This window comes from Ostrea edulis, chromosome 6 (assembly GCF_947568905.1).
Source record: "Ostrea edulis chromosome 6, xbOstEdul1.1, whole genome shotgun sequence".
In the NCBI taxonomy this organism is placed as follows: Eukaryota; Metazoa; Mollusca; class Bivalvia; order Ostreida; family Ostreidae; genus Ostrea; species Ostrea edulis.
Genome location: NC_079169.1, coordinates 56,007,735 through 56,026,800, shown reverse-complemented (window position 1 = coordinate 56,026,800; position 19,066 = coordinate 56,007,735). Strand labels below are relative to the sequence as shown.

Below are 19,066 nucleotides of genomic sequence, written 5' to 3'. Positions count from 1 at the left end.
ATTAGTTTGCAAAGGCAAATTGACATTACCGCATAATAACAATTTTGTATCAATATTAACCACATCAAGCATGAAAAGGCGATTAAAAAGGTTATTTCTAGCCCTGGAGTAATTTTTACAAGCAAAAAAGAGATGATACACATTTTCATTAATATGTCCACATGTACAAAACGGAGAATTTGTAATATTTCGTTTATAAAGATCATAATTAAGTATTCAGTTGTATCTTAGCTTTGTATGAATAATGTTGATATGTAGTTTTCCAAAAGAGTAATATGATGGTGGTCTTGTAATGTCTGTTATTATATTTTGTGGAATGAATTGATTGAGATGGCTTCTCTGGCTTCTATATTTAATAAATTCCACTGTTTTACAGAGTCAGGTATAAATGATTTTTTGAATAACTCTAATCTGCATTTTGGAATGTAAAACTGATCTTTGTTTCTAGTATTATAAAGGGATATATTTTCATGTTTATGTGGAATAATTTCATTTAAATAATCATAGGCGCTACCATTGCAAATTTTAAACATTTTAAACTTTTGTTATGTTCAAACACGTGTCATACCGAGGTACTTTGAACTTCCTTGAAATAACTTCTGTGCAATTAGTGACATGAATTGACTATAGACTATAGGTGGTTTGAGTAATACTTCATTATCAACTTATCATTATCAACTTGTCTGTCCATTCATTTAGCCCGTAATAAATCGAATAAAACTAAAAGATTATTGATTGAATATTGTCACATGGACATCTGTTTTTTTGTCCAAGTGCATGTGCTGTAATACAAAATAGAATGAATTCTTGAATATTGTTTACGATGATATATTTCAGCATGATATGTCTTACCTAGCCATCTTAGTCTGTTTCACATTTACCACGCCATGTTGGAGTAGCCATAGTCAACTACATGGAGATAATGACGTCATTGAATCCCCTGCATTTTTGGATGGTGACGTCATCATTGGTGGCCTCTTTGATATTTTTTACACGAAGCAGCGCGTGCATTGTGACGTTGATGTGAACGTGTACTCTGTGATGGAGATGGAAGCGGTGAAATGGTCACTGAAGCGTCTTAACGATATTGACTTCATCCCTGGAGTCAGTTTGGGTAGTTTAAAAAATTTAGAATTAGCATAACAGAAGCCATAGAGTTGCTTGAGCACCAAACCTTTTTGTTTTGCTTGTTGGTGTAACACGTGACCTTTTACCTAGAATTGGAATCTCATAGGTTTTTTTTTTTCATGAACATGAGTGATGATTTTTATTTTGTCTATCATTTTCCTCAGATTTCAATTTTAATCGAAAAAACGTTTTCTTCTCTACATAACCTCACACGTTTCTATTGATATATCACATTACATTTTTTTCTGAAACCCTGATGCTTGGTCTTTGTGACCCTGTTCCACCTTACCCTAGGTAGACTATTCTTAAACTCTTCAAGACCGTCAATTCACTCATTTAATGTCAGTTTTCAAAATGTACAGCTGTGAGAGGCTTTTTTTAACTGTTTAGGAGTGCTGAAAGTCTTCAAAGACTCAATGCATTTCTAGAATTCCATCCACACCCTCCCATCCTTGGTTATGAAACCCTGACGCAGAAGTCATCCCAAGGCAGTATAGACCTACTAACTAAGCATTAATAAATGCACAGTTTGTGTACTCAATACTAGATGTGCAGGAGTAAAGGAGTTTTGAAAAGATTTAATGCATTTTCAGTGCTTGATGCATGTACCTCCGATCCCTGATTCAGGATCGAGTCATGCTGTTTCTCAAATTTGGTAGATGTCTTCTTGAATATTGCATCTACTATAGACATCCAATTTGTCTGACACACCAGTGGCGGATTTAGAGGGGGCGCAGCCGCCGCCCCCCCCCCCCCTAAAATTTTCAAAGTTAAGGTAAATCGCGGTATCTTGTTTCGGAAAATGTACTAAACGATAAAGAAGCAATAATTTCTTCCACTCCCAGAGAAATAAATGACAAAATCCTTTGATTTCTTGAATTACTTTATTGGGAGAACTTAATTTTTTCCAAAAACCCTTAAAATTTGGGTCATTTTATTAATTTCACCTTATTTAATTGATAGAAAATAGTACAAATGACTTAATAGGAGAAATATTTAAAACCCCATAAAATCTGTAAAATCCAGGAGCTTCCTGGGGCTTCGCCCCCTGGACCCCCACCAGGGCTTCGCCCTGGACCCACTGCCTCATAAAGTGGCGCCCCTCGTAACCACAATTCATGGATCCGCCCCTGCACACGTCTAGGAGTAAGAAAGAAGAGTTAAAAAGATTAAGACATTTTCAATATCCATCATCCATTATATACCTCCTCCCAGGGGACATAATTTGCTGAGCGATGAGTCATGAAATTCAATTCAATACGTATGTGACTGTTCTTGGTGATACATTTCACAAGATGGCTGTAGGGTTGTGAGTTCTTTATTCATCATAAAAAATGTCGATGATTTGGTAATGATGGTAATGATAGAATAAAACAAAAAGAGAGATGACCCTAAAACAACAATGACAACATTTTAACATACAAACAACACATAGACAATACTAAGGCATCATATTTCGAAAATCACAATACATATGCACACAGAATATCCAAAATACTTAGGCTATTAAGCTATAATTTACAATTACTGCAATTAAAATATTATATTTAAATTAGTCAATCATATGTACATACTGGTTTATGGAACCGAGTTACCATCTATAAAGTTGATTTAGAACTGGACTTTATGTACATACAATATTTCAAATTAATTGCAGTAATTGTAAATATCAATTATAATAATATTTAAGGATACATAAATTAAAATAACCCGCAATAGCTAAACAGACAGTCATAACATTTAGTAACTTCCATTCTCCTCTTTAAGACAAGTTTGGCAATTTTATTTTATTAAAAATACTTCCCTCATTTGCTAATTACTTGCAGAATTAAATCGGTGGTTTTATATAAATGTGTTGTATTGAACAGCTTAAGAACTTCTAAATTCACCCTGAAATCCCCACCCCCCCCCCCCCCCCCACCCCCGAAATACTAATAATCAGCCAATAGAAATATAAAACAAGAACACTACCTAACAAAATGTGCCTCCTCTCACATAGGAGCTGGATTTAACCATTATTCGAAATAGGTGTGTTTAGGTTTATCTAAACAGAGACAAATAAAACACTGAAGTTAGAAGCGCTCTGCGCATGAATGAATGCAAACATGAGTGAATGAATGAAAGATCTTAATTGAATTAACTTTAAGTACAAGGTAAAATAATAAAACAAAAATCTAACTATCACATATACATGATTTGTTAACGAGTAAAAGGATTAGATAATTTTACACTGCAATAGAGAGTTTGAGCCTTCATGCTGGGAGATGGTAGTGTAAAAGGGCCACGAAATCCACAATTTTTGTAACCAAATATTCTACGTATCAATTTTGGTTAAAAGTGGTTATTCAATAGCATAGCTCTTCCTAATTCATAGAGTTACTGGTTCTTAGAAATTTAATAATAAAATGAATGAATAGATAAAACCCGTTGCGATTAATTCCATTTCTGATGACAAAAATGGATTGATTACATGTAGATTGCGAGATGACGAATGTGAAATAAAGATGATGGTTAACGAACAACGGACAACGACTGACTGACACTGATGGAAATAGGTTATCTAATAACGGTAATGATATCGATATCTTAGACTCCATTATACTTTTGCTCCGTGGGGATCCGGGTTAGAATAGGTCCTCAGTACGCCTTGCTTGTCGTAGGGGGCGACTAAATTGGGCGGTCCTTCGGATGAGACCGCAAAAACCAAGGCCCATATCACAGGGGGTGTGGCATGTTCAAAGATCCATCCCTGCTCAACGGCCGTTAGCGCCGAGCATAGGCCTAAATTTTGCAGTCCTTCACCGGCAATGGTTTCCATTTGAGTGAAAAATTCTCGAGGGGGACGTTAAACGGTTTCTGTGGGTGGGTGTGGGTGTTACATGTATACGCCCGTATTAAGACGGGATATATTATAGTATTGTGATGTCTGTATGTCCGTTCGGGGTTTTCTAGTTCTATTTTCAGTCACATATGAAAAATTATTGAGTAGGACGTTAAAAAATATACAGCCAACCTCTCACAGTTCGCAAACCAAGCCCGTAAACGTGAAAATGTCCATATTGTAAGGATTTCATTCCCAACAAATTTTAAATATTCTTTGATGTTTGAAAAAAAAGGTTGTGTTCAATCGTGGGTAAACATTTTACTCACAGGGCTATTTGCATTCTATCATCATTCTAAAGCTAGGACCTTTTATTGATATGATGCAATAGTATGTCGCAATTTAATTGTAGATAGTTGATGCTACCTAAGTAAAGTCTCACTATTTATGGCTTAAGAAAAACACCTACATGCACATAACCTTCTGACGGTCGTAATATGTACCTTTTCCGGAACTCGTATTTGAAATTCTATCACCACGTAATTCATTCCCATATTCTTGATTAAAATGTGTGTGTAAACTTTCGATAGAGTCATTAAATTCCAACAGGAAGACGACGTACAGAAGAATATGGAATGTTTGACGTCATAGTGTAAAAGCCTTTAAATCTTTAATCTTTTGTAGATAAATAGATGCTATATCAATACTATCCAATGCAAGTTTAGTTCTCCCTAGATAATTTTTCTTGTTACTTCATTAAAGCTAATGTGTATGTATCTGTAAACACTCAACATTTTTGTCGTTTAATATTAACAGGACTGTTAGCATACCCAACTTGTGGAGTACCAGCTATTTCTACTCTCCAAGCCAGCAAATTTCTCCAGCAATTACGTGAAAACAAAGCATCAAACAAAACCAAGAAACCGCCCTTTATCAAAGGTATATCTAATACATCGTATTCTAGCTCAGACCAAGCATTTCAGTCATACTTTAAGTGTTCTTTGAAAAGACAACAGAAAACTTTTCCCGACATGGAGACTGTATTAAAAAATGCAGTCAAAATTTTATTTTCTGTTGAATATGTTTTTAATCTTTTGAACTTACATGCCAAGTTCATTTAAATATGGGTTCATACTCGTACTTGAAATAATAATGCATCACAGAATGATATTGTAAGGAAATACTCTGACGTTCAGAATTGTGTGAATTTAAATAAAATTTTCTGCTGAATTAATTTCCACTTTACAGTAGTACAGTGTATACCTGATCAGGATAGAGGGCCCAAGGCGGGTGCGACCGGTCGACAGGAGATGCTTACTCCTCCTAGGACCCTGATCCCACCTCTGTTATATCCAGGGGTCCGTGTTTGCCCAATTCCCTATTTTGTATTGCTCATAGCTTATAGGAATTATGAGATTGATCACTGTTCGTTATCTTCACCTTTCATAGTAACAACCTGGTCTTTTACAGCTGTGATGGGACCCACCTTCAGTTCTGAATCTGCAAATGTGTCCCGCATGTTAAGCAGTGTTCCAGACGACTATAAACTACTTCAGATGTCCTTTTCTTCGACGGCCGCCTTCCTGACAAACGTATCCAACAAATACACGAATTTCTTCAGAACTATTCCCTCTGATGAAATTCAGATCGAGGTTATTTTACTCTTTATTCCCGCATTTACATTTCATAAACATGTAATGGTGTGGTTTGTTAGGTATAAACAACAACACCTTTGGTATACGTAGGGTTCAAAATACGAGTTTTATATTGTTCTTTTTAGCTTTATGTGTGACACTATACAGAGCCATTTCTCATCAGGCCCAGAATATATGCTGGTATTAATAGTCAATGCACTTTGAAAATCTTCTTGAAAACACTTTTATATTCTTGAATAATCAATTCAAATATGTACAATAATAAAGAGAGGGAGTTTAAACAACCAATGAAATCGAAGAGTTCTAGATACATTTTATAAATATTTACATGGTGCTATTACTGACCATTATGATCTCATAATCTATAAATAACTTAAGAGATATTTACATACTATTAAGTTGTACATAATTATGATTAAATTGATAGTAAAGACAACTTGTGTCGTTCCGTGGGGATCCGGATTAGAATAGGTTCTCAGTACCCCCTTGCTTGTCGTAAGAGGAGACTAAATGGGGCGGTCCTTAAAATGAGACCGCAACAACCGAGGTCCCGTGTCACGATAAAGATCCCTCCCTGCTCAATGGCTATAAGAGCCGAGCATAGGCCTAAATTTTGCAACCCTTCACCGGCAGTGGTGACATCTCCATATGTGTGAAATATTCTCGAGCGGGACATTAAACAATATTCAATCAATCAACTTTTACTAATTTTCATAATCTAAATACATGTAATAAAATAGTATATTTACTTAGAAAAATATCACCCTGTCACAAACATATTACAAACGTAAACTAAGTATAATATGTATACTTTGCAGACAATCGTGCAGCTTTTAATTCGCCTGGAGTGGACATACATAGGTTTATTTCATTCTGGCGATTCTTATGGTATCGATGCAACGCGTGGATTACGTAAACCTCTTGCAAAGAAGCGCATTTGTGTTACAGCCGTTTACCAGTGCAATAATGTGCATTCCAGATCCAAAAATCATTACCATGAAATTCTTAACAACATTACCTCGTTAAATGTAAAAGGTATTGTCTTCATAGGAGACGCGGAAATGACACTTTCATTCATTGAAAGCGTTGGAGGTTGTCCGTTTTGCCAGTACATGTACCCAATACCTTCTATAATTTTCTCAGAAAGTATCGGTATGCGTCCTCCAAATTTCAAGATTCCCTATTCTGGTAAGTTCTATCCAGCTACAAAAGGTGCATTTGTTCTTTCGCCGCCTCACAAAGAAGTATCAGAGTTCTCCGATTACTGGAGGTCGCTGTTCATCAATGAGAGTAAGTATGAAGAGGAAAGGGGAACCAATCCCTGGCTTAAAACGATGTTTGATGAATTTCAAAAATCCTTCGTTGCTGAAGACTTTGTGAGACGGTACCCGTCATCGAATTCCATCCCATACGCTATCATGGCAACATACAGCATCGCCAAAGTGATAAAAAAACGTACACTCACAAATCTGTTCTGGAAAGAGAGGATTATGCACCGACATGGAAGAAAATCGCGGAGCGGACTATATAGAAATGGCCAGGAAAATTGTGGTAGATTTTGAGAAAGATTTTGGATCGAAAGCAAAATTCATAAACATAACAGAACAGATTTCATTTTCTGTTGGTGGTGATGTAAACTTTAGCAAATCTGATATATTATACGAGGCTTATAATATCCAATCTTCTAATAAAGATGGAGACTTCAAACCTGTCAAGGTAAGTACGGTAACACTAAAATGATTTTCTTGTTAACTTTTTCTTCATTGATATCAATGTTTACCGCAAATTGTTCATACAGATAGCCTCACTGAAGAAAATTGAAACTCCTGTAGAGAACCGGAAAACTGACTTTTCATTCTTCAAAAACAAAGTGAAATTTTATAGCAGAAACGGAACGGTTACGGGTACAATCAAGTCTGTTTGTGAACCTAACACAACTTGCAGGATATGTCTCCCAAATCAGGAAATTGAACCCTTCCTGTATATTCCGGGTGATCTCATTGTGATAGTGACGTTCCCTATCCATGACAGGGGGATACAACCTCTTCATTGTGGTTCCGTCAGGCGTTCAGTCGGCCTCAATGTGGCTTTGGGGGCGGTGTTTGTAATAAAGAAATTGAACAAGGACATGGAAATCTTCCCAAACAAGAAAATTGGTTTCCTCCTTATTGATACATGCGATGACCCTTTGCTTACTTCAAACAGAATTATGGAGCTTCATTTACATAGAAAACTCGAAATGCCAGGTATTTCTGATAAAATATTAGGATATGCTGGAGGATTTTCGAGTACACTAACACTTCAAGTGGCGGAGATCACAACGGAATTCAAATTGGCACAAGTAATATACGATTTCTATACTCTTTTCTGTAACTTCATTTGCTGAATATGTACATGTATATACGTACTCTGGTACATGTATATCCATATTTTAATTCTATTTCGTTTAAAGGTTAGTTGTTGTGCAACATCCGATTTGCTGAGTGATAGATTGAAATATCCATATCTTCTTGGATTGGCAACTCCGCTGAACTACACTACCCGGGTTATGCTACAAATTGTCCGGGCACTTGGTTCTAATAATATTCAAGTCCTATACACTGACGGAAAATACGGCGAATCTGCAGTTAAACTGATTTTGAATCTTGCCCCTAAATTCAACATATGTGTATCACAAACACTCCGAATTTACGAACAGGATAGCGAGAGCATTGACAGTATTATATCGAACTTAAGACGGTATCCTACTGCTCGGTGTGTCTTAGCTTACATATCGTCGCCTCTTATGCCTAGAGTTGCCAAGGTAATCAACGACAATATGAGAGGCCGTCTTGAGTTTCGCTTCATTGGCGAAAACGGTTTCAACCATAGAGAATACATGTTGAAATATCCAAAACTACATGGATCTCTAATAGTCGCGGAACAACAAATTCCACAGAGCGACGAATATAAAACTTTTCTTAGAAACATGGACCCGTCCCAAGACATGCCAGAAAGCCTTGTCTATTTCATGCAAGAAAACCTCAACTGTTACTATGACTTTAGTTTCCGGAAACAGTTTCCCCATAAATGTCATCACGGGTTGCTTCACAAATTCCCTGAGCATCTGGACCCCTGGACGCCATACCTAATCAAGTCCACAACAGCTCTAGTGAAAGGTGCTTACTCCGCCATACAGAGCATGTGTAAAGAGGGTACGATCTGCGCCGAATATAGAGAGCATCCTGAACGAGTTCTAGAATTCGTGAGAAACGTGACTTTGGATATTGACGGTGATGATAGAAAAGACCAACTGTTTGATAATAATGGAAATGGCGTTCTTGGACTAAAAATATACAGTATAAAGGATGATTTTGAAGAGGTAATTCTGATATTAATAATGATATTGCATTTTTGCGGGTACTAGGCTGTAAATTGCAACACGAAATTGAAACAAAAAGCAAATCGTAAATATGTTCGAGTAGTGTCAATTTTGGTCTATTTAATATTGCATGATCAAAGTTGGGGTTTTTTTTTCAAGGAATATGCGACCTATTGTTTTCTAATTTCAATCACGAAATAACGAAAATGTCTGCAAATGATGGTTGAAAATCTATTAGTACCAGAAAAACGGTGAAAGATAAAAATATTTATCAACGCTGAGAAATTATGACAATAACAGTAAACAGTACCCAATCCCATAGTATGGTGATTAGCGCAATGTTTCTGTATACATGTATTTCGTTTCGATTGAATAAGTCCTTATTGGCAAGTTTCTTTTCATTTTGACTTCATTTTGCATTTTACGAGTACCCCATTTTAGCTTCGTGTTATTATGAAATTCAAGTAGAGTGTATCTGGATTTCTTTTTTAGGTTGGGGAGTGGCGACACGACCGTGCTGACATTATTTTCGATATTTATGTTTTGAAAATTGATCCTTACGAATCTATTTGTAAAGATTTCACTAAATCAGTTTTGAAAAGGTAAACAGTTGGATTAAAAACTCTTTAGAATATTAGATAGATAGATAGATAGGATCTCCCATGGTTTGTGGTTGGATATGATTATTATACAACGAGTTGTGTGTTTTCTATCCCCGACTATGCCGCTACAAATAGTTCGTTCGGAAATATTAACAAAAATGACTATTGACTGTCACAATGTTTAATTCATGAAAACAAAAATTAGATGAGAAAAACAACTTGCGTTTTATGGTCTTTTACATTGAAATTGTATGATTGTTCGTGAAAATGTCAGCCATCCGAATACATGTATATCTGTGTCATAGATGACGCGCGGTCTTTTTGGATTTGTTTTTGTTGCATGTGTGAATTTCCACCATGTACATCGTCATTCAGAGAATTTTTATGGTTTATATGACATGGAGGGTCATAGAGTTTTCATTGTCAGATGTGCTTTTGTTTCTTACATTTGTAATTGTGATGGAATCGTTTTGTGTACAGTTGAATGAGGTGTATCCCGGGTTCATTTTGGTGCATGGAGTTGGAAAATTGATATCTACTAGATAAAGGGGTGAATATGTGATGACAGATCTTTGTATGTTCGTTTCCTAATGTGAACTATCGGGTTTTCTAACACTCAGAAAGATTTACACGGTACGTCATTCAGTTCTGATAAAGGGGGTTCAATAGGACGATTTTCACTTTGACTTTCAAGAAAAACCATTTCAGTTATTACACGTCACCTAATGTTTTTTTTTTTTCCTTTCAATATATTGTTGTTTCTTTGATCATTGAGAAATTTTTACGATAGACACAAAACATGATCAGGGGTTGTATCGCCGCCGCACTACGGGATGTTTCACTTTTTGAAAACGATAACTAGGCAATGACAGACATGTTCCCTCGATTTTAACTAATTACTTCATTTATAGAATCATGGTTTACAATTTTGAAGAATTTAACAACACCTGTACCAATTCCATAATTTTTTACAATTAATATATTGGGAATTCTGTCATCCTGATCCAGTTCCTATGCACATTACGTTATACGGTGTAGGAATAAATACTGTGGAATGCGACCAAAATGTATTCGTGATATATCTGCCTCATGCATAGCTCTTATCCTTGCACGAATTTGGCTCCACTTTTTTGGCACGCTGTTTTTGGCTATATTTAGCTCTAAAACTTCATAGTTATTTCGGATTTCAAACATTTCGGTTGAGCATCACTGAAGAGACATTATTTGTCGAAATGCGCATCTGGTGCATCAAAATTGGTACCGTATAAGTTTTACATACACTGGATAAAGGGGTAAATAGATAAGATGAATATGTGAATTTATTATATACTTTCAATTTCATCTCTTCTTTTTTCTTTAAAAGTTTGCGGGCATATATCACACGATATATGCCCGGAAACATTCCGGCCCGCAAACATTACGTCACAATCAAATTTCTACGCCGTTAATTTTCAAATTTTTCATGTTTTTCATCTTTTACTCAGTTAAACCGATAAAGTTATTGTTAAAAATAAAATTATTGTTAGTTTCTAAATGAAATTGAAAGTATATAATAAAAAGGTTATAGACTTTGTATGGGAAATATGACGACCTCGTTTTTTGTCGCGAACGGACCTCGCAAGCTCGGTCCGTCTACGCGCCGAAAAACTCGGTCGTCATATTTTCCCATACAAAGTCTATAACCTATAAATATATATATATATATATATATATATATATATATATAGTCAAAAAATAAAATCCAGTACTCAAACTTTTATCTATAGCGCTTTCGCTTTTAAACAATGTAAACAAGTTCCATTATGACGTTATCCTCGTGACGTTATGTGGGCAACGTTAAACATAATACAGTCACGATTGTGACTTCAGAACATTATACAATGTTAACGTTAGGCACTTTTAAAAATACAGACATATTTAAAATAGCTCAGTCTATAAGTTTTAAGCGCCTCTGAATTCCTGTACATTAAAGGAGACATTCTATGTAAAATGTACATGTTAAATAACATGAAATAAAAATATTAACAGTTTAGTTTCGGCTTAAACAGTTTTATGAAATAGTTTTCCTTGGCTCTGCGTAATTGTTCATTTTCCTCTATTACTTTGTAAAATGGAAAAATATAAAAACTGCCTTCCCCGCACGAATCAAAATGTCCGCTACACGGTGTGTTTCTTATTGTAGGATCTCTGATCTGTTGTTTATGTACACGAACACAGTCAGCCAATTTGGTTCCTGTTTGACCTATATAGTTTTCTCCACATGTAGGGCACGTCATACAATAAAGTAGATATTTAGATTTACACGTCATAGTTGAATTTACATTGAAAATCATTCCGTTTTTGAAAGTTATGGAGTGGCCGGTTTGTATAAATTGGCAAGTACCGCATCGTGGATCCTCGCATTTGAAGGCTGCTGGTTTTTCGGAGTTTGATGTAAATTTGGTTTTAGTGAGAATTTTTTTTCAAATTTGGTGGTTGACGTCTGCTGTGGAGTATATCCGTGGGCTGAATGAGGTCATTTAATGTTTCTGATTGTTGAAGAATAGGGAATAACTGCTTGGCTGTTTTGAATATGTTGTGATTTCTCGGGTTGTGTGTAAGAACGAAAGGAATTTTGTTGTTGGTTTCTTCATGTTGTTTAGTAGTTCGCAATTCTGTAATGGAAGTTTCTTTAGCCTTTTGTATAGTTGTTTCAATTAATTTTGGTGGATATTTCTGTCTGCATAAAAATATTTTAAGTTCAGATAATCTTGTATTTCTGCGATCCTCATCTATTACTATTGTGTAAATTCTCCGGGCCATGTTAAAAGGGATGTTTCGTTTGGTGTGAGATGGATGACATGAGTTAAACATCAAATATTGATGGGAATCTGTATTCTTGTAACAGAGATCTGTTATGATTTTTACCCCCTCCTTTACAATCAGGATATCTAAAAAAGGTAATTCATTTTCGTTATTGATTTGCATTCTGTATTGATAAACATCAAGGTGTATTACAATCAAGATTTTCAAAGGAATTTATCTTGGAAGGAATCAAAATACTTTTGGAAAATAATCATTTTTTTTTTGATAACAAATACTTTCTTCAAACAAAAGGAACAGCCATGGGGACAAAAGTCGCCCCCACTTACGCAACTTTAGTTTTGGGTTTTCTTGAGGAGAAACTTTTTACAGAATGCAAATCAGTTTTTGGAGAAGAATTTGGCCTGTATATTGAGAATAACTGGAAATACTATTTGGATGATTGCTTTATTTTTTGGACCAAATCTTTACAAGATCTACAACACTTCCACAACATGTTGAATCACCTACACGATAACATACGATTTACAATGGAAATTAACGAAAATGAATTACCTTTTTTAGACATCCTGATTGTAAAGGAGGGGGTGAAAATCATAACAGATCTCTATTACGAGGATGACGTCATAATGGAACTTGTTTACATTGTTTAAAAATCTACTGACGAGCCCGCAGGGCGAAAGCGCTATAGATAAAAGTTTGAGTACTGGATTTTATTTTTTGACTTTATTCTACCCCGATACCAAGAAAAAAGAATTTATTGAATACATTATATGTGTGTGTGTGTGTGTGTGTGTGTGTGTGTGTGTGTGTGTGTGTGTAGCGGTCAGCCGGGTTCGATCGGCGTGGCCAGATAGCTCAGTTGGTAGAGCACCTGACTAGAGATTCAGGGGGGGGGGGGGGGTTGGAATCCCGGTCTGGTCAGTTGCATTTTCTCCCTTCCTGTTACATTTGACCCTGGTCACTGCACCAAAATTGTAACCGGAACCAATCTGTTTGTATACCCACAGTGCTCCCTACCTATATTGAACTCAGCAGGGCCTTCACACACTTATAATCAGTTGTTTCAGAATGTCACTAAATTCAATTCAATTCCAAATATATTCATAGGCCCATGAATTTAACACAAGCAGAGCACACTGCATATACAAAATAGTATAAATACTATGAATGGTTCAAGATATTTGTCAACCCAGGTTCGTGTATTCTTGAAATATGTCCCTTATGAGACCAGAATTCTTGAATTGAAGTGTAAGAGTTAATATACAATTTATTAACATATCAAAATTTAATGTATATAGGAATAACAACTGTGAACTTAGAAAAACTTAACAAGTGGAAATAAGGAAAAATAACCTGAGAATAAGGGAGGGAGTAGACCCAAGAAAAACAAAATATATCTATAAAGTACACTAATGGACCTCCATACTCTTCAAAGTGATTCAGAACCTTGAAAATAACGTCAAAATTATCCTACACTATCTCTCATGTAGCAATATAAAACTACTGCCTATAAATTATAAGTCCTATGTAGAGAGAAACGTATTTAACAAAATAAATAATATTTCCCTAGGTAAGAGATCTACTTCACCTTGAGCCAGACTTTAAGGTTGGGTTTCAATATCAAAAAGAATTTAATTCATTGTCAAAACGGGACAGTAATAGAAATTTAGGCGAGAAAATCGTGCAGCAAAGAATGAATGAATGAATCAATCAATCAAACTCGACTTCACAATACCCCGCCCAAAGAGTGAAACATGAAATCTGAAACGTTTAAAGCTGAGACCCTTGACCAATCAGAAACGTTGTTTTATAATAACTTCAAGAGAACTGTCAAAATGGAGAAACTTTTTCTGTCAAAATACACGTGCTTTCTCAAAACAAAATAAATGTGGAAATATTCAAAAACAGGAAAGAAATCAAAGAACAGGACAGGAAAATAACTGAATAGTAAAGGTAACATTGTTTACGCTAGATATAAGAAATTTAGACACGTTTTGGAATTATAAAAATCAAAACTATTACACTTCCTTCCCCTTAAAAACAAAATTAACAATTTTGTTATATAATAAAATAAAATAAAAAACAGAATAGTTTTGAATACAAAATCTCACACTCTCATACTTATTAGAATCTAAATTTCTTGGCATTGCCGCTAGCATCCAACGGATAGCGGCAATCTCTGGGGTTTGTGGAGCCGGTATGGTGGTCAAATAATGTTGGATAAGAATCCGACTCTGCCTTTCTCTTTCTGGCGGCTTCGTCCCTCAGATCATTACGAATCGCTGGTCGTGGACATCGGAACTGTCCGGGACCCACATACTTGCCACTTACCATGAACTTTCTCTCTATTACGGTATCTCTACCTGAATGTCTTTTCTGTACATGGCGTCGCACATCAGACATTTTAATGTCTTTCATGTTGCAACAAGGGCACAAATATAGGAAGACCATTTCCCTGTGGAATGTTGCGAAGTGTGAGCGATAGTTGCTCAGGACCCTGAATATGTTCCCGGATGGACAGCCTTGTACGGGACACGCCATTTCCTCAAGGGGCCACTCTGCTGCTAAGTCGTCATCCAGAGACTCCATCTCGTTCTCAGGAATAGAGAGGTCTAGCACATCCATTTCTGTGAAGATATAAATCAACATACTCATCAACTTTACAGAATTGTAAGACCTTATCGTATCTGTCATTGTAACTAATTAAAACTGCATTTACTTTTTTTGGGGGGTTGAATTAAAGCTAACGAATTAGTTATAACTGTTTTCAAAATCTGAATATCACTGTATTACTAGTATCAAACTATTTCTATCCGAAATTGACAGGTAATTAGAACTTAATTTCAAGATTCTAATTAAATATTTGACTAGATGATGGATAAGTTAATCATTTAGCAACACATGAAACTCCAAACACAGATCAAACATCTGTATACACTGTAGTGGCCACTACTATTTGTACTATCAAACAAATTAACACTTGAAATTTCAATTGCCAAATGATAACTTCTGGTTTACTATCCACAGCAGTAAGGGAGATATCTTCGTTATCATCTACGGAATGACAATAAGTATTATCATTACTCTCAATGATGGTTATCATTAAATTACAGAAACGGATTAATCTAATAATTAACTGTAAATAAACAGCTTTTGATTCTAGACATTTAACTAATATAATCGACTACGGAGTCGCATAACAACACAACTACTCTCATCGATAAAACGTCCAATAAACCTAAAATACAGCAACCTAATATTGAAGTCAAGTTTCAAAAGTAGAAAAGCTCAATACTAAATAAAATATTTGTTAGCTTATGGGAGAATCTGAAAATTGTTACAGTTGCTTTTGGTCTCAACTGTTACCCTATATCACAAAAACTAATTATTCAATGTATAAAATTACATTAAAAACATATGTACAGAGGTAAAGTTGGGGTTGGTGGCTCAAGATGAATAAATATCTCTTGGCCTAACTTGTCTACCACTCTTAGTTTGTTTAAACTCTAGCACAGGATACCCATTCATTTCAGGGGCAAATGTAACAGGAAAGGAGAAAATGCAACCGACCAGACCGGGATTCGAACCCGGGCCCCCTGAATCTCTAGTCAGGTGCTCTACCAACTGAGCTATCTGGCCACCGCCGATCGAACCCGGCTGACCGCTACATTCCTCCCTCCTTAAATGTCTTCACACCTGAAGAGATCAACCCAAGATCTTTATCCCCTGGCAGACATTTTCACCTGTAAGTTCCAGGGGCTGGTCTACGACATCAAATGTAACAGGAAAGGAGAAAATGCAACGGACCAGACCGGGATTCGAACCCGGGGCCTGAATCTCTAGTCAGGTGCTCTACCAACTGAGCTATCTGGCCACCGCCGATCGAACCCGGCTGACCGCTACATTCCTCCCTCCTTAAATGTCTTCACACCTGAAGAGATCAACCCAAGATCTTTATCCCCTGGCAGACATTTTCACCTGTAAGTTCCAGGGGCTGGTCTACGACATCAAATGTAACAGGAAAGGAGAAAATGCAACGGACCAGACCGGGATTCGAACCCGGGGCCTGAATCTCTAGTCAGGTGCTCTACCAACTGAGCTATCTGGCCACCGCCGATCGAACCCGGCTGACCGCTACATTCCTCCCTCCTTAAATGTCTTCACACCTGAAGACATCAACCCAGGATTTTTATCCCCTGGCAGACATTTTCACCTGTAAGTTCCAGGGGCGGGTCTTCGGCACCAAATGTAACAGGAAGGGATAAAATGCAACGGACCAGACCGGGATTCGAACCCGGGCCCCCTGAATCTCTAGTCAGGTGCTCTACCAACTAAGCTATCTGGCCACCGCCGATCGAACCCGGCTGACCGCTACACACACACACACACACACACACACACACACACACACCTATATATATACATACACACACACACACACATACACACACACATATATATATATATATATATATATATATATATATATTGCTTTTCGCAATGATCGGTAAAAGTATAGGTAAAAAATAAAAAAGATACACGAAGACGTTTAGTAATGCTTTAGCGCTTTCATTACAAATCTTTAGAAGCTTTACATTTAGTAACATAAAGACGTTACGTCACAAACAGCTGTTATATATATATATATATATATATATATATATATATATATATATATACATATACATATATATATATATATATATAATGTTTTACATGTTAGAATAACTTCTGAATTACAGTGTAATCAAAGGAGAGGCTAGCGACAATACGACTCTCATCAAAACCATTTTGCTGTCCGTTTCTGCAGGGATCATCGTAATACTCGTGCTTTTGTTAATTTGTATATTTCGAAGTAAGTATTCGCTAATCAGCTCATAAACTAAGCAGTTTGTAGATATATTTCTGCAGTTTAGGAAGAGAATTATTGTTCGAGATATCTCTTGCATCGCATACAAGTACCATGTATTCTTTACTTTTCCCGTTACTTTTCTTCAGGACAGTCTTTCCATACATCATCCGAGTCATCAGTGGCAACTACCAAATCCGACTACAATTCTATCGATGATTTCAGCATCTCGAACATGAAGAGAACTAGTTCTGAAACTTCATTGAAACTCAGTGAAGCTTTGCGTATGGAATCTCCCCGTAAAACACCAATGTCAGCTAGATGGCCACCAGAGAAATGAGAAACTATATTCAAGGAACAAACTTTTACCGTTAATTCTTCAATTCATTTATTCCATGCATGTCCCATCAAATGACAAGTCAACGAAATTTGTTACATCATGGACTACGAAGTGAACCTGTGCTACATGTATCTTCTCCAAGTACCTCGAGACGTCTCAACTCTGAGACTTTACCTGCAATTCTTAAATCACGCACAGATTCAGTTGATATACCAAAATCCAGGCGCCAGCATTCAGAACCCACTCTGTTGTCGTCGAATTTTAATAAATTACTGTATCAAGACAAAAGGGGAAAGGAAAGTTTACAAGACAATGGGTACATTTCCCCAATAGCTGGTCCTGACGAAGAGCTGCCATTAGATCAATTCCATGAGGCGGTACAACTGACTGATCAAACCGACAAACACAGTGTAGTTTTTGTAGTAGGGAATCCCGAAAAGCATGTACAAGTATATTCTTGCTAAAGCCAGGATCTTCAGCATTTTAACATGCTATTTCATTACTATATCTAAATATCTGGTATCAGCCAAAGAGGACACCGTCATAAATTGATATATTGCTAGATAGGATCATAACGAAAATTGCTATGCAGTGAACAGGAAATAGAATATTGAAACATGGGAAAGGGGTAATGAAGAAATTAACATTGACATTGGCTAAATAATATGAGACCTAACTAAGATGCTGAACAAAAATGTATGAGCTTTTCACTATGAGGCGACAGAAAAAATATTAGTATGTATGTTTATAACTTGTTTACAAGATCATATATGATGAAATCGATTTTGTCAGGACAAACGTGTACCCAATCAGGTTGTAGGGTGTGAGTAACCAAGGGTCAAATAATTGTATTATACATTATCTACAAGAAAAATAATAAATAGAAATTACGCAAAAACTCAAAAGTGAAGTTAGATGTGTAATGTTAAAGCTTTTTGAGATAATTGTGTTAATTTTACATTCGAATTAAGCTTCTATATCAATAGTGCAGTTTTATGATATAACAAATATGGTAAGGAATTTTAGAGGATGCACGGAGGTATAAATACGAGGAACAAAGACTGAGTTCTTCAGTAAGCGATACAGAATTTTGTCTCTGCCTCTCATTTATACAGGTAAAATACTTCGTATCTTTGTGTATCTCTGGTAAAACATTTTAATATTCAGATGGCTCATTTAATCTGTATATTAACTTCTATAATAATGTTTATAATATTTTATTGTGTATTACCTATTTTAATAATAATTGATGATGAAATGTTTATTTAATAAAAAGAGTAGTCGGTACAGAATTTTGTTTCTTTCTCTCATTTATACAGGTTGAATATACTAGGTAACCTGTGGAGCACACTGATCTGAAGATGCGCCAGCCATTGGAGTCTGGATTATATTGCGGATGGGGAGATATGATGTTTGAGTGGGAGATATGAAATATCATTATACTTTCATGTAAAATACTCGAATCTGATTAGTCGAGAAGCACATGAAAACGATATTATTATACT

The 19,066-nt window shown here is 36.0% G+C and overlaps 1 non-coding gene and 1 pseudogene across 1 annotated transcript; one reads left to right on the top strand and one right to left on the bottom strand.

Moving 5' to 3' along the window:
• Positions 1-843: 843 nt before the first annotated feature.
• On the top strand, positions 844-18,025 carry LOC125647263 (uncharacterized; annotated as a pseudogene).
• Trnas-aga (transfer RNA serine (anticodon AGA)) lies at positions 15,939-16,011 on the bottom strand. The gene has a single exon. It is a non-coding gene; the product is annotated as a tRNA-Ser (tRNA).
• Positions 18,026-19,066: the final 1,041 nt, after the last annotated feature.